A 15,941-nucleotide genomic window follows, 5' to 3' on the forward strand; every position below is an offset into this window, starting at 1 on the left:
CCGATGATGTAACTGCACTTACTACAGACTCTAAAAACAATTTCAGTCTATCAGACCAATACATTGTATTCAATGGGTCTTCTGATGACACAGTTTTCAAACATAAAATTAATGAAAGAATTATAGGTATGTATTCTGGAATATTGATGCTTTGGCCAGACACCCTTTTTCTTCCTCTGTTCCTGTCTATTTAGACAGAATAATTAGTCTATTGCTCCCCAGTCACCTTGGCCCAGGTGAGAAACATGGCAGTCTCTCTGAATTTGGAGAGGCCCTACAAACCTGAATAGTCAGGAATACCATCCTCCTTTTAACACAAGTCAGCAAGCATTTGTAAAGTAACTACTGGGTATCCAATAGGTGCTGAAGACTTGATGATGATTCAGACATTTTCCTAACTCGTAAAAAGCAAATAAACAAACTGAAACCTCCAGTCTCCTGGGGGAGGTAAGCACACGAAGTGGTGCACTAGGAAATATTTAACAGCCAGCCTTCTGGGAGGGTAAAAGTCTGAATGCAAACACGCACACAAGCTTATTATAAATATTACTGATTTAAAGAAGGCGGAGCATGTAATTTACAAATATTAATAACAAAATATACAACGTTCTTTATTTTAAACTTTACGTAACTAATAGCCCCTCCGAGAATGCCTACATTGGATTTAGGCTGACCTCTTGTATCTGCAGCCAACTGATGGTTGCAAGTGACAAACAAGTACAGTTCCAACATGAATAACAGCTGATGTTTTGATTTTTGTTAACAAGTAAAATGAAAGGGAAACAACAAAGATGCATGTCAGCACTTCTCTTAGTCATCAATAACAGAGCAACTTTTCTCATTTGTATAACAATTTTCAAATCCTGAAAGACTGTTTTCAATTTTTTTGTGTTATTCATAATGCAACATGTAGGGACATGGTGAATTTTAAATTTAATCTGTATTATTAACATTTTGTCAACCATTTTCTTAAGTCTAGACAATCAATATGACAACAAGAAAGCCCTGATGTGTAGTATTTGTCAATTCCCATGGTTTGTCAATATTTCCATCATGGCTGATTTCAAGCTACTAACAGGATGTCACTGATCAGAGAGACGGAAAGGGATTCACAGTGGCATGTCATTTATAGTATTTCCAACATACATATAAAATAGAAATAAAGAACTCCAAAGCATATATGATAGTAAAATGTAGTAAAATATCTAGGAAGTGATGAGCTTTGAGCATTTCTCAATTTAGTTTTTAATATAATTTATTTAAGTATAATTTTATAGAATTTACTTTTTAATAATAGTGTGTTTAACAATTGGCCCTAAAACTTCCTTACATAGAGTGGAACACACACACAAAAAATAGTCATCTCTATTTGGGGATGTCAGAAATAAGTTCTGAAGAATAAATGCATGTCAATCAGGCAACATCCAGGTGTGCAATGAGGAAGTGTCCCATGCCGAGGAAGCAGAATGGTCAGTGGCATGAGGCATCATGACATATGTGAGGACCTGCCCTAGTCTCTTAGGATTAGAACGGGGTGAGGTCTGCAGAGGCCAGATTGCGAAGGACCTTTTAGGTCCCAGTGAGGAGTCATAATATTCTCTTCCTTGTAATTGACAGCCTTTAAAGAGTGTTGATGTTTCAGACTTGCCTTTTGGAACAAAGGTTACAGCAGCAATGAGAGGGACATAGGGGAAGAGAGGCAAAGTCATAAGGCAGGTAGACCGAGCTGCCCCCATCACAGCTGAACCCTCAGTGTTGATGTTGATTCTTGCTCAGATCATCCTCGATTTACGGTGGGGTATGTCCCACTAAACCCATTGTAAGTCGAAAATCTTCAGTCGAAAATGCGTTTAGTACTCCTAACCTACCGAACATCATCACTTAGCCTAGCCTGCCTTAAACGTGCTCAGAAAACTTATATTAGCCTACAGTTGAGCAAAATCATCTAACATAAAGCCTATTTTATAATAAAGTGTTGAATATCTCATGTAATTTATTGAATACTGTACTGAAAATGAAAAATAGAATGGTTGTACGTGTACAGAATGGCTGTAAGCGTACGGGTTGTTTACCCTTGAGGTCACATAGCTGAATGGGATCTGCAGAGAGTGTCATAGTGCATATTTCTAGCCCAGGAAAGGATCAAAATTCAAAGTACAGTTTCTCCTGAATATGTGTGGCCTTTGCACCATTGTAAACTTGGAAAACCCTAATGAAACCACTGTAAGTTGGGACCTTTTGTACTTGTCTTTGGTCAGCAGCCCCTCCTTTCCTTTTAGTGTCTCTTTCAAATTTGATTTTCTCCTCAGCAAGTCCCAGATCCAATCCCAAAGAAATGAGAGATTTTCTTTTTGTCTGCCCACCCAGACCAAGGAGGCTCAAAATGGTCCCGACCTCTTTTTAATTAATGCTGACTTCAGAGAACTGTGACCAAGGAGGTTGTTAACTAAAGCATCACTTTGCCAATGAATTAGGAAGAGAACTCAAATCAGGCAACAGTGGTTGATGTTATTAGGGAAAGTGATACTAGAGACTTTAAACATAGTTCCCTCAATGACAGTAGTAATGCAGGCAGACAGTGTTGAGAAACCGAATCGGAGGATGATAGAAAATTTAATTTAATTATTTGAGAAGTACGTAGGGAAAACATATACTCACTTTTTGTAATAGGATGGGTTTTCTCTTCAGAGTGCCAGCCCCTTGCTTTCTTTTTAGAATGCTGAAACTAGAGGTGAAGGACTTGTGACTTCAGTCCTGCCTCAAGGGCACTTTCCAGATTATGAGCTGAGGCTGCTGTGTCCCTGCCTGTGCTCAGACATCTGCCCCCTCTTGTTTGCCTCTTGTTTTCCCTTTACTTTATATAAGGGAATATGCTTCATTGGCATTTGGGGAAACGGCTTGGTCATCTGAATTTATTTGGGGGAGGTCAGCATTTCTAGATAATTTTGGTGCCTAGAGGATGTAATGAAAGCAAGGAAATTAGGATGGGGCTCTCGAATTGAAATAACTGAATCCAGTCCTTAGTCTTAATAAAGCTATGCTTCCCAGTTGCAGGATTTCATGAGGAATATGGTTCTGGAGCCGAGGAATGCTGTAGGAATCATGTTCACAGTTGAAACAAACGATCCAACCAATCTTATCAAAAACCTGTCACCAAAAGGAAGGAAAATAGCAAATTATAGAAAAAGAGAGGCTTGGAGAGCCTGTGATGAGGGCACTCAAACAACTGGTACCTCACGAAGGGCATTTTTACCATAACTATATTCTGTTCTGATTAATCTTGGTTATTTTAATGATAGAAGGCTTTGATTTTTAGTAATATTTTTGTCATCACAAAAGGTGAAAAGCCAACGCAGGCGGTCTGAGGTAAAGGGCGGGGGAGGAGTAAGCCATTCAGCTAGTGACCTTTCAGATAGTCACAGATGAGATAGTTCCTAGATGCTGGGGCATGCATTCCAAATGAATCTCAGTGAAAGCACTTCCGTGTAGAGCAGAGACGTTGTAGCCTAAATAAATAGCTTTTCTATGACCCAAGAAGAATCAAGTGTACTACCTCAGACACCTGGAGAGGTGGATGGCCTACATGTCCCCCGCATGATCCTGGATCGTTATCTGTACTTTCAACTAGAGTTTGATAAGAGGAGGAGATTTCATCAGTGAATAGGCCCAGAGCAGTTTGCCAAGTGTTGCTATTAGTAGGAAATCAATTCAGAAATGTCATTTGAGGATGAAATTCCTTGGTATTTTTATACCTATTCACAAAGCTAAGAGGCATTCCACTACCGGCCCTTCAGAAACAACTCCTGAGTCACCCAATTTCTGAGGCATACATTCAAAAGTCGCTTGTGAGTGAATCAAACCCAACTTGAAAGTACGCAACTTTTTAAGCTACTGCTTTTCCTCTCAGCTATTTCTTGAAAATTATGGAGAAATTGCTACTTTTTATTGGGCCATTTACATGAATCATGTATGTTTTTATATCTATTTCATATTTCTCTATCCTCTCTCCTACATGCTGTTCCATAGCTAGACCCTCTCATACTGGTGTGTATTCGTGGTGACATTATGGCAGTCTTCAACTTTTGGTTGTCTGAAGGAAATGGAAATTTGCAGGGTCTTTGAAAAGAAAAACTAGGCATCCTTTAGTCTAAATTTTTAGAGGCTTGGATAGCTACTAAATTTACTGTAACAACCTCAAGTAACCATAAATATATGAGCATTGAGAGCTCAGTGATAATAAAAACGCATGGAGCTCTTTTTCCATAGGTGTATCATGAATCTTCTTAGCATTTCCTCTCTATTTTGGGGTGTTAATTTTGTAGTAGTACAAATAATCACAGCTATAGTTTGAGTGTTCACTATATGACAGAAAATATGCTATGCATTTTATACAAATCATCTCATGTCTTCACGATTATTCCACAGAGTATTATTATCTCCATTTGCCTTTTTTCCCCAAATGATAAAATTGAGGCTGACAGAAGTTAACTTTCCAGAATCACAAAATCAGTAAGTCATGATTTGATACAAATATGCCAAGCTATCAGTTTGGGCCTTTTAGCCATTTTTCTATGCGATTGCCAGGCTCTCTTGAACCTGTGGATTATATTATTTCAGTGAAATTCTTGTTGAACATTTGCTACGTGTAGCCATTGTCCTAGTTGCTGGGGTTACAGGGTAACCAGGGCTGCAGTATACGAGCTCATATTCTAGTAGGCAAGTCAGAAAAGTGAACAAATGAATGTAATATAGGATAGTACATGTAATAAACAACTAACTACCAGTTAATTCAGGTGACTCAGTTCAGGAAAAGATCTGTTGGCCTGGTAGAAAAGAATGAGGGTACTGACATTCCAGAAAAGGGCAAAAGCCCACGCAGTGGCATCTAGTGGGGAAATTGCATGGAATAAAAAATAAGAGTAATGGTACTGTTGGACCATAAAGAATATGTAGGTGAATGATGGAGATGAGGCTAAGGTGACTAGGTGACAAAAATGGAAAAACCTCATCATTCAATCTTCCAAGTTTGGATTCACTCTTGTAGGCAAAAAGACCCATGTGAGGAATTTTAAAGAGGGGAATGATTAGAACAAGTCATACCCAGAGTAATTATAGGGCAGCTAATTGTTTCCCAAGAAAACATTTTAGTAGTTTTGGTTTTGTTTTACTGGCAAGAACATATTCCGTAGAGATGTTTTTATTTTATTTTTTTTAATCTCAGTTGCCATCTCTTTAGATATTAGGAATGAAAATTTCTGTCTGGATTAAAAAAAATATGAAGATATTCACCTTGTCTATGGAGCAGATACAATTTTTATTCAACATTCCAATTACATAAATTATGAAAAATTGGCTCCCCCCCAAGAATACCACTTCCTCTGAAGCCCTCTTGACTAGTCTCCATTCTTCTGTACTACTAGTATTTTCAAGCCATAGGAAAAGATTTTATATTCTCAAGGAAACCATATATTTATCTCCTCTTGAAGTTCATGGCACTAAAGTTAATCCATTTTCCCTCAATGTCTTTGTCACCCATCCTGATGCCAGTTACTACCCAACAGTAAGAGAAGACTTGAAACTTGGGCCGTGACCCCCTTTTCCACCTCAATTCCCTGTATGATTTTTTGGCCACTTCAGTATCTTTGTGTGCAAACCATACAATATAATAATCTGGGATTTTACAGAAGGAAAATGATACTTCTGACTTTAGGAGTATAGGAAAGTTTCAAGGAAGATATGTCACTCTGTTCTTACAAAGGTAAGTAAAACAGTGATGATCAAAAATTGGGGTCTAGGGAGATTTCCTAGATAGAAGAAATAGCCCAAGTCATGGCACACTGTAAAAAGGATGACAGAAAGGTACAGAAACCTGTGTGACTGAGTCATAGATGATAGAAAAAGGAGCAGTGTGAAACGGGATTAAGAGAGCTGAGTTGCCTCTACATTTTGGAAGACCTTGTTTTCATATCAAGAGGGGGAATCATTTGGCTGGCGGTGGGAGAGGGAGGGTTGAAGATATTTGGGAAGAGAAGTAAAATGATCAGACTCTGCTCTAAGAAAGTGAAGAAATCATCTTTCTTTAGGATGGGAAAGAGGATGGAGAGAGGGATAAACCCTTTTGTTTGGATAAGATGATCTAGGGATAGGAGGCATAAAGGGAACATAGCATCTATACCTGCATTTCGAGGAATGCTGTTACCGAATAGGCTTGGTTGAGTACTCAAATGAACTGGGGAAGGAATGGCTGGAGAAGGAGGGAAACCAGGAGGATACTTTGCAGGGGGAAAAGGAGTAAAGGAAGTATGCTTTAGGTAGGAAAAATGTCAACAGTGATAAGTGCAGACAAGAGGTCAAGTAAGACGTGGGCTAGAGGACAGCTATCAGCTTTACTAACATGGGGGTCTTTGATGGTCTTAGCCACTTATTTGCTTATTTGTTTGCTACTTTGAGGACAAAATCCACGTTATATTTGGTTGAGGGTACTGCTTTAAAGTGGGAGAGACATGAGGGGGATTTTGTAGTAAGTACTGGTGGCAAAAATTAAGAGGCAGACAAGAATTCAAATGCTGATTCCTGACCGACTATGTGTGACTTGATTTCTCTGAATCTTAGTTTCCTCACAGTGGATAAAAACCAATGGGTTTGTACACAAAATGAATGAGATTATAAGTGAACTATTGGACAAAAATGGTAACCACTATAGTATTATTTGAATTTGGAAAATGGTGAAATATTGGAGGAAAGGGTAACAGGTGTAAAAATAACAATAGTTTTGTTTTGACTGAGAATAAAGCTGCCATTATGATAAATGGGGAAGTCAGGAGAGGATAATGTGGCTTAAAGAAGAAGATGAGTTCGATTTGTAATTTTTTTCCTTTGTAAAAAATGAGATAAAATATACACAGTAAAATGCACAGATATTTTGCAGTTACATGCAAGTTTTGACAGATGCTTGCATCTATGTAATTCAGAACGCTTAATGATATAGACTACTTCTGCTGCGTAAGAAAGTTCCCTCATCTTCCTTTGCAGTCAGTCTTTCTATCACCCAGAGACAACTACTGTTTGATTTCTATAACGACAGATTTTTTTTTCCTATTTTTTCTAAAATTTCTGGAGTAAGATAGTACATACTTTTTTGTCTCTGGCTTCTTTCAGCATAAAGTTTTGGGGATTTATGTGCACTTGTACTTTTTCTTTTTTATTGTTAGACTTAAATATATTGAATGTACCACAGGTTTGTTTGTTTGTTGTTTTTAAATCTATCTGCCTAAAAAAAAAAACTATCTGACTGTTCATGGACACTTTTTTTTTTTTTGGTTTCCAGTTTTAGGCTATTATGAATAAAGCTTCCATGAACATTCTTGTACAAGGCTTGCTTTGTAAGAAATATTTACATACCCAAGGCATGTAGAAATTTTCCTATTTTTTTAAGAAGCTTTATAATTTAACTTTTATGCTTAGGTCTGTTATTGCTGATAAATTTAATTATTATGTATAGTTACATTTAGGCGTAGAGGTTCATTTTCTTCTTCTATATGGATACCCCGTGCTTATCAGTATTTGAAAAGACTTCTTTCTCCATTGAATTACTCTAAGATTTTTCTCTTTTTTCTTTGGTTTTCAAGAATCTGACTATGATGTATCTAGATGTCATTTTCTTTATGTTTAGCCTGCTGAGGTTTCATTCAACTTCCTCTAGGGATTGATTTTTTAAAAATCAAATTTGGAAAAGAAATTTAAGCCACAATTTCTTCAAATATTTGTTTCTCTGCCAATCGTTTTCTCTTCCTTCTGAGACTCCAATTATATATCTGTTAGACTATATAATGCCCCACAAATCACTTCAGCTCTGTTCGTTTTTAAGCTTTTTTCCCCCTCTCTGTCCTTTAATTTTATAATTTATATTTTCCTTTCTTGAGGTTCACTGATTGTTTCTTCTCCAGTTACCAGTCGTCTGTTAAGCTCATAAGATAATTTTACATTTCAGATATCATATTTTTCAGTTCTAGAATTTCCATTGGGTTAATTTATATGAACTCCATTAATTTTCTGAGAACCCCCTATCTGCTCACTCATAATATTTATGTTTTTCAAAATCCTTGAACATATTTATCATAGCCGCTTTAAAAGGTGCTCCTCTGCTAATTCCAATATCTGTGATTTGTCTGGACCTATTTCAATTAGTTATTTTTTCTTTTGGTTTTAAAAGAAACCAAAGAATTTTTATTGTCACGGGAACCATGATGTAAACATAAGTCTTGGTTTGACTTGACACAGTCATAAGCAGTTTGATATGCCTCAGCATCATTAACTTATCCCAATTTACTCTTTAATATACTAGTGATAATACTTCTAGCATAAATTAGTGCAGAATAGAAACCTCAGCTATTATGCAGGGAGATAGAAAAATGTGATTACACCTGATAATGATAATGAAAATAAAAGAGGCCTGATTATCTCCATTTAAACTCGGCTTTATCTTAATAAACTGAGAGTGCTGAGATTAAAAGAGTAGTGCTACACTGAATAAATGCTACTTTGACAGAACTTGTTGAACCTGTTACGTTTAGAAGTAGAGGAAGAGAGGAAGAAGCAGGGCCACTTTAAAAGCATTTCTACCCAAGACAGACACCCAAGCAAAGAAGATGAAATACTCTTCTCTGTTCTCTCCCTCTTCCAACTTACCTTTCTACATTAGAAGATTTTGTGCTGTAGCACATACTCACATTTTCTTTATGGGTGGGAACTTTTTTGGAACAGTTAATCACCATGAAAGGACTTGGCTGTTTCTGTATAGCATCTATTCATTAATTAATTCAGTATTCACTGCATAACTGATGTTTGCTTGGCACCTCAACAGACAGTGTTATAGCTGGAGACATGGTTCCTTCCTTCACAGAATTTAGAGATTAGTTAATATATTCTTTCATGCTGTTAATTTGACACTTTTGTAGATGCCACCAAGTGCTCTAATGAACTGCCTTAGGTTCCTGGCTCTTAGACCAAAGCTCCTCACAGATGTATCTGGTTCTTATACTTGATATTCCATAATCTCACAATCTTATGTTTTTTTCTGTAAAGAATGAGGATAGAGATAGGAGTCTATAAACATCACAGTACTCTGAGTGTAGCTTTACAACTGTTTTATCCTTCTGTTTCAAAGAGATTGGGGAGAGGGGTGGGTCTTATCAGAGTATGGTATTTCACACATATAAACCGAAGATTCCATTTCAAGTTTTAATGACAGTATAAGCAGCATATTGAAAGACAACCAATAACATCCATCTCTTTAAATAAGTATCCTGCAGGGCTGAAATAACTTTGGCTTTATTGCTTTTAAACTTCATGAAGCCTGGGTTAAGCTCTTGGCTATGTTACATCTGAGAAATACAGACCTCATTTCACCGGTTCCACTCTACAGCTGCAGTTTTATTTGGAAAATTGATGAGGGCTTTAAGTTCTGAACTTGTGTTGATTCTAATGTAAATAAATGGTATCATTACTTCATTGTTGGGAGTGCCCCTAATCCAGACCTTAAAATTAAGTGTTATCTTGTTGATTGAGGGAAAATTAAGGCAATCAACTTTCAGGGTTTTAATAAATGAGGTTTAGCACTAAAAAATCATTTTCAACCTGGCTTTAAAAGTAGATGACTAGAACATCAATAGCAATAATACATCCCCATGGAAATAGAATGGGCTATATTTATTTAAGGATGTTTTCTCCTGTTGTTCGGGCTGAGTTTATTAATGTGGAGTTTTAAAGTAATCGTATAAAATACTGAGCATATTTTAATAGGAGAATACACACTGTATGTCTGGTGGCAGTTAATGTAAGTAGAGCCATGAAAGTTGAATTTCCCTAAAAAACCCCAATGATATACGCTCAGTACACCTAATGTAACTTCATGAAATCAAAGGTTTTTCTAGGAAGCTGGAGGCACAGAGGACTCAGCCCTATGCCTGTGTATAATAGTTCTGTGTGTGTGTGTGTAAGTGGGGTGGGTGTACGGGTGATGTTTGTATGTATGTGTGTGTGTAGGGGTTATTAAACTATAAAATATTAATGGATTGACCTCAGAAACTATCTAAGCTCTCATCCAGAGCTGGAATATACATTATTCCTTCTTTAATCACCACCACCATCATCATCCCAGCTCATATTCATGGAGTCTTATTGTGTGCCAGAGAGCTGTTGTATTAAGTGCATGAAGTAGGCTCTCGATAAATGTTTGTGAACCAAACTTTGTGTTACTCCACACTGTATGTCCAGTAGTGATTTGAACAAAATCACTGCCTGGGATGTGTTTTTGAACTGTTAACAACAGAAGTCAAATGTACACTCTCATATACATCTGGGGACATATATGTCTCAACTTCTTAGATATAGAGTGGTGTATAGGAGAATAATTTGTAAAGTTATTTCATACATCAGTATGTGCTCAGGAACACAAACCTGGCCACTCCAAGACAATGCTTTTGGTAGTTTTTATTGTTGTTGTTTGCTCTTAAGTTTGGGCAGATTTGTAAGGTACTTCAGAAACAATATGAAAAACTGAGATTTGCATACCTATTAGTTTGGAGTTGGTTCAAATAAAATTTCAACACTAATCTGATGCATATTTAATGAGATGCATTATTAGTGTGCTATACTGTAAGCGTGAAAAACATTTCGGGGGCTTCCCTGGTGGCGCAGTGGTTGAGAGCCCGCCTGCCGATGCAGGGGACACGGGTTCGTGCCCCGGTCCGGGAAGATCCCACATGCCGCAGAGCGGCTGGGCCCGTGAGCCATGGCCGCTGAGCCTGCGCGTCCGGAGCCTGTGCTCCGCAACGGGAGAGGCCACAACACTGAGAGGCCCGCATACCGCAAAAAAAACAAAAACATGTCGGAATCGTAGTTCCTAGATAGGCCTTATTGTCCATATTGCCATCCTCAGCTCTTGGAGCCCTGTGCAGAGCAGCCACAGGAGTCCTGAGCCAGACACATTTTTGCTGAAAGTGTAATCATAGTCATAGTAACAATAAACATGATTCTCATCTGTTTTCATGGTTATTACATACCAGATCCTATACTACATACTTAGCATACATATCTCACTTTATTTTAATAAAAACCCAGTTAGATAGTTAGCTGCAGTTTTCAGATTAAAAAAAAAAATGAGGCTGAAGACTTGCAAATGAGGGCAACGTAATATAATGGAAAGAACATGTGATTCGCAATCAGATAGACTCAGACAGAAATCAGTTTCAAGTCATGATTTAACACATACTGTGTGATCTTGGGAAAATTACTTAACCTCTCTGCATCCCACATTTTTAAAGCATACCAGAGGATTACTACTGCCTCCCTGTTATGATAACTTACTATGTATATAAAACCCCAAACATAGTACCTAGGACATAGATGGGCATTTATAAATATTGGTCCCCTCCATCCTCCATTCCTGACACCCACCTCCATAACTGCAATTAATATTGACCTGGGCAGTGTTCACCCTGGCTTCAGTGAAGAAAAGGGGAACAGTGACCAATGATTCTCTGTATTAGCTTAGAGTGGTTAAGCTCAGTGTAGTTAAGTAACCATATTAGGGACACTTGTTGGAAAGACTTCGGCCAGAACACAGATTTTCTATCTTGAATGGGCATCCTGTAGAATCAACTTAATATCGTAAAAGTAAGTTCACGGAAAGAGTCATAGTGGATAGGCAGTCTCAGTCCAATGACAGACAGTCCTTGCTTTTATGAGCCCCTGTAGCACTAGGAAGCCCCGTGAAGATCCAACCAAGGGGGTCACTGCCACAGTGGGAATTCAGAGGCCTGAGTGAGATGAGTCAGGATGGCCAACTACTCTAAGCCAGCAACGTCTAATGATAAGTACAAACCTGTACAAATTATCAAGACCCAAGAAACTGTATCTAGTCGTCAAATCAAAATTCATGAGTGAGGAGAAAGGTAGAAGAACTCAAGGTATAAATGGGATAGACATATTCAGGAACGAAGCAGCCGGTGAGGGGGAGAGTCAAAAACAAAGACAGAGATCCAATTATTTTGCCAAGAGATGGGCTTGGATCTCCATCCTTTGTATCTAAGCATAGCCTATCATAACAGAGATTTTCCTCTTGTTTGGATGTACGTTGTCTAGTAAGTGGGTGGCTTGTCTGTTTCAAAGCCATGTTTATCATGAATAAGGCTTAACTCGTTCAGGTTTCATTCACTTTCTCACAAATGTTGAAACAACCATTTGGGCACAAACATTAGTTTTATAGAGACATCCCACTATAAACAATATTTAGTATTCAATAAAGCTTGCAGTCCTTTACTTTAACGTTGTATCCTAATATATTTAATCAGGTCTCACTGGAAATCTGAGACACTGGTTCCATGATCTATGCACTTAATAAACCTTTAAATAATGAAATAGGCTATACTTGAAGAGCCAGTTGTCTTTGTTTCTATATTTTATGCTTGCACTTTTATGAGCTTGATGATGAGGGCTCAGACTGGCCCTTGGCAACATTGTGGAGGTAGCAAAGGTCTTTCCAGCCCTCTCCTGACTTCTCTTTTTTACCACCCTTGCTACATGTAAATTCTTTCTTCAGCTGCCTGATGCTCTCATGCTTCTAGGATTTTAGTATCTACATCCTCCCTAAAGGGTTTGCCTGCCCTGGGGCCATCCCACAGAGCAGACCAGGATTTAACAATATTTGGGGAGTCGTTTGTTAAGTTTTTGATTTTTCATTTCTTGTAAAGAAAGATCTCATCCATCAACTCATGCATTTGAACCAATCTAGGGTATAGTGAATGAAAATGGTGATCTGGAAGAGAAGAATACAGATGCAATGCCAGCTGTCTCCCAGAAAAACTCTCTGCATATAATTGGAACCAAAATCTCCCACATCAGCAGCACAGTGGGAAGCCTAGCCTCTCACGTACTTTTCCTCTTCACATACCTTTCAGGAGGCATGTCACACATTATAAGTTCTGTCCCTTTTCAGGGGAGTTTTTGATGTTCATTTAAACTTGGACTCTCTTATCTAAGTGTCATGGCTGGGAAGGACACAAAGTATTATCAGATAATTTAGACCAAGCCTGGCTAAGGAACTAGATCAGGGTAATTTGTTGGAAAGATGAGGCCATAATCTACAAAACCTGAGAATGGTCATGGGCTCTGTGTTTCCCAGCCCAGAACATCCAAGGAAGTGGTCCTAAAATGCAGAGAACCATAATAGCTCTGGAGTAGCCCTGACAGAATGAAGGAAACATCAGAATAATGAAGGTTTTGTGGGTGGTTTTGGTCATGAGGACTTGAATTTAAAAACTTTTCTTAGAAGTTGAATTCTTACAAGCTTTGTCTTTCCCTCAAAATACAAGTACCCTAAAATGGGTCAAATAAGGAACAGAGTTCTCAGTGGCTCTTAGAGAGGAGGGAAAGTATCCCTAGGAATGATAGGTCCAGGGGCTTCCCAGCTGTCCATGCTGGAAGCAGAAGATATCAAAAGGGAAAGACAAAGTGCGGTCCAAAGAATAAAGTACTGTTCCTGTTTTGCTGGATGAACACAGGTGAGGGAAGAAACAATTTGTAACTGGAAAGCGAAGCCACATTGTACGTGTGCGTATGTGCTTGCGTGACAAGAGGGACCTTGAGTTATCATGGGTTGGACTTAGGTATGAATCCTGCCTGCTTCTATAAAACTGTCCATCCATGAGCCTTAAAGCTTGCACTCAATGATGATAAGAAATTCCAGCCTATTCATGCCACCCCCCTTGTATATTTCTTAGCGTTGTCATCATTAATTCTCTTGCTGAGTTTACTGCCTCTCTGAGCCTCTCTTCATCATATCATCCTATTAGTCAGCAAATTCCTACAGAGCACATGATAAGCCAAGAACTCTGCCGGGCACTGGGGGTTTACATGAGCAAGACACTTTCTATTAAGCAAGGTAGGCCACTCCTATACACATCACCCTTGAGTGGGGAAATACCTTTCCTTCTTTGCCTTGTGTTCTCTTCTCACTGAGAACAGGCTGTAACGTGCTTTCGTTTGATTTTGTTTCTTTTATAGAGACTTCCAAATTCCTCCTAAGTGAGTTGCACACAAAGTCAGTCTGAGTGCCAACTCAACCCACAAACTATTGTTCTTGGACCTGTCACAGTCTTTTCCTTCAGGGAAGAATTCTGTCTATCCAGTGCACTGATTGGGGGATTAAGGAAGAACCTTACTCTCTGAGAGTTTATGGACCCACAAGCTTGTGAGCTGGTCATGTCCCCCAAAGTCTCCATCCACCGTCCAACTCATGAGGTTTCAGCCATCTATGCAAAGAGCACCATCTCCCCTTAAACCCTGGTCATTACTTTGAAACTCTCCAAATGTAAGTATTTACTGGCTCTAAGGGAGCTGGCTTGTGGGAGGTCTAAGTGAGGTGATAGCCCTTATCCATAGTGGGTTACAATCTTTTGAGCAAACACTCAAGAGACAGTAAGAGGCTAATATAGAATTACCAGGTCGTTTAGATAATTAGTGCCGTTTAAATCTTTGCTCAGAGGAGTCATACTTATCAGTAACATACTGAGCATAGATTTGTTCTCCAATTTCAGAAAAAGAGAACAAAAAACCCCCGCCAACAATCATAAATGGTGGCCAGAAAAGATAGGTGTAGGAGAGGGGTTAGAAGAGCTAGCGGGAATGATACACAACTATATCTTGCAGCTTGAGAAACACAAATTAGGATATATGATGATGATAATTTAACATTTATTGAATTCTATTTATAACACATTTCTGTGAACTACCTAATTTGATCTCCACATCAATTCTAAGAAATAAAATATATGTGTCTTAGGAGAAAGGTTACCCAGAATGTAGAATTGAAGAGATTTTTGGACCATTACTTTAATTGGGAAGACGACTCTGGGGACAAGAGAGAGGATGCAGGAGGAAGAGCCAAGATGAGGATGCTTATCAAAGTGGTCATAACCAAGTATCACAGATGGCTTGATCAACAGTACATTCTCCCCGAGAAGCTATCTAACTTGTGTCTCAGAACTTTCTCAGGGGGGATGGGGGGGAAGGGAGGATAGATTCATCCATGGCTTGTGTCTCTCTGACCGGAGATTATCTTCATGGCCTTAAGTTCCCCCTCTAACAGTCATTCTAGTCTCTAGTGCATCGGAGCCATGGCTGCCCCTAGGGAAGCCTCAGTATGGCAGGTGAGAGGCCCACTGCACCACACAGGGATTGTTGGGCCCAGACAGGTGAGGCCAAGAGGGCTTCAAATGATGCAAGTGGTATCTGGTTCCTTAATTTTCTCCATTTTATAGGTGGAGAAAACTGAGGTTCAGTTTTAGGGAGGAAAATTTAACACAGGAAGATTCTCAGCTGCTCTATCCAAACTCCCAATTACTAATTACTGATGGAAAGACTCCCCCCGCCCCTTGAAAATTTTCAGAAATTAACCAATGAGGTGGCATAGACTAAAATTTCAGGGTGTCAAAAGGAATTTTTTGAAACTCCTGAATGAGAAACCCTTACCAAGTTACTATAGGACACTGGGAAGTAAGAGGCATGTCTTTAACCTGGAAAACATTCAACCAGGACAACTGTACTCTTTAATCCCAGATGTCTTTGATGCACTAGAGATCGGAGCTGCTTGTTGGCATTCTTAAATGCACTTGACCAAATTCCAGAAGAAAGGGAAGGTGGTCTCCACCTTTGTTGAGTAACCTACTTTGTGCCCAGACTGTGCTAAGTATTTCACATGAACAACACTGTGGCAGATAATAGTATCTCCATTTTACAGATGACAAAACCAAGGCTCACATAGGAAAAAGAGTACTCTTTTGTATCCCACATTGTCCCTATGGTATACATAACAGTTGCATATTTGGATTTTTGCCTGTATTCACCTTCTGTATTAATTTTCTAGAGAAGGGATGGTACAC

The sequence above is a fragment of the Delphinapterus leucas genome, chromosome 8 (assembly GCF_059928025.1).
Source record: "Delphinapterus leucas isolate spDelLeu-1000000601 "Yukka" chromosome 8, BTC_Dleu_Yukka2, whole genome shotgun sequence".
Lineage (NCBI taxonomy): Eukaryota > Metazoa > Chordata > Mammalia > Artiodactyla > Monodontidae > Delphinapterus > Delphinapterus leucas.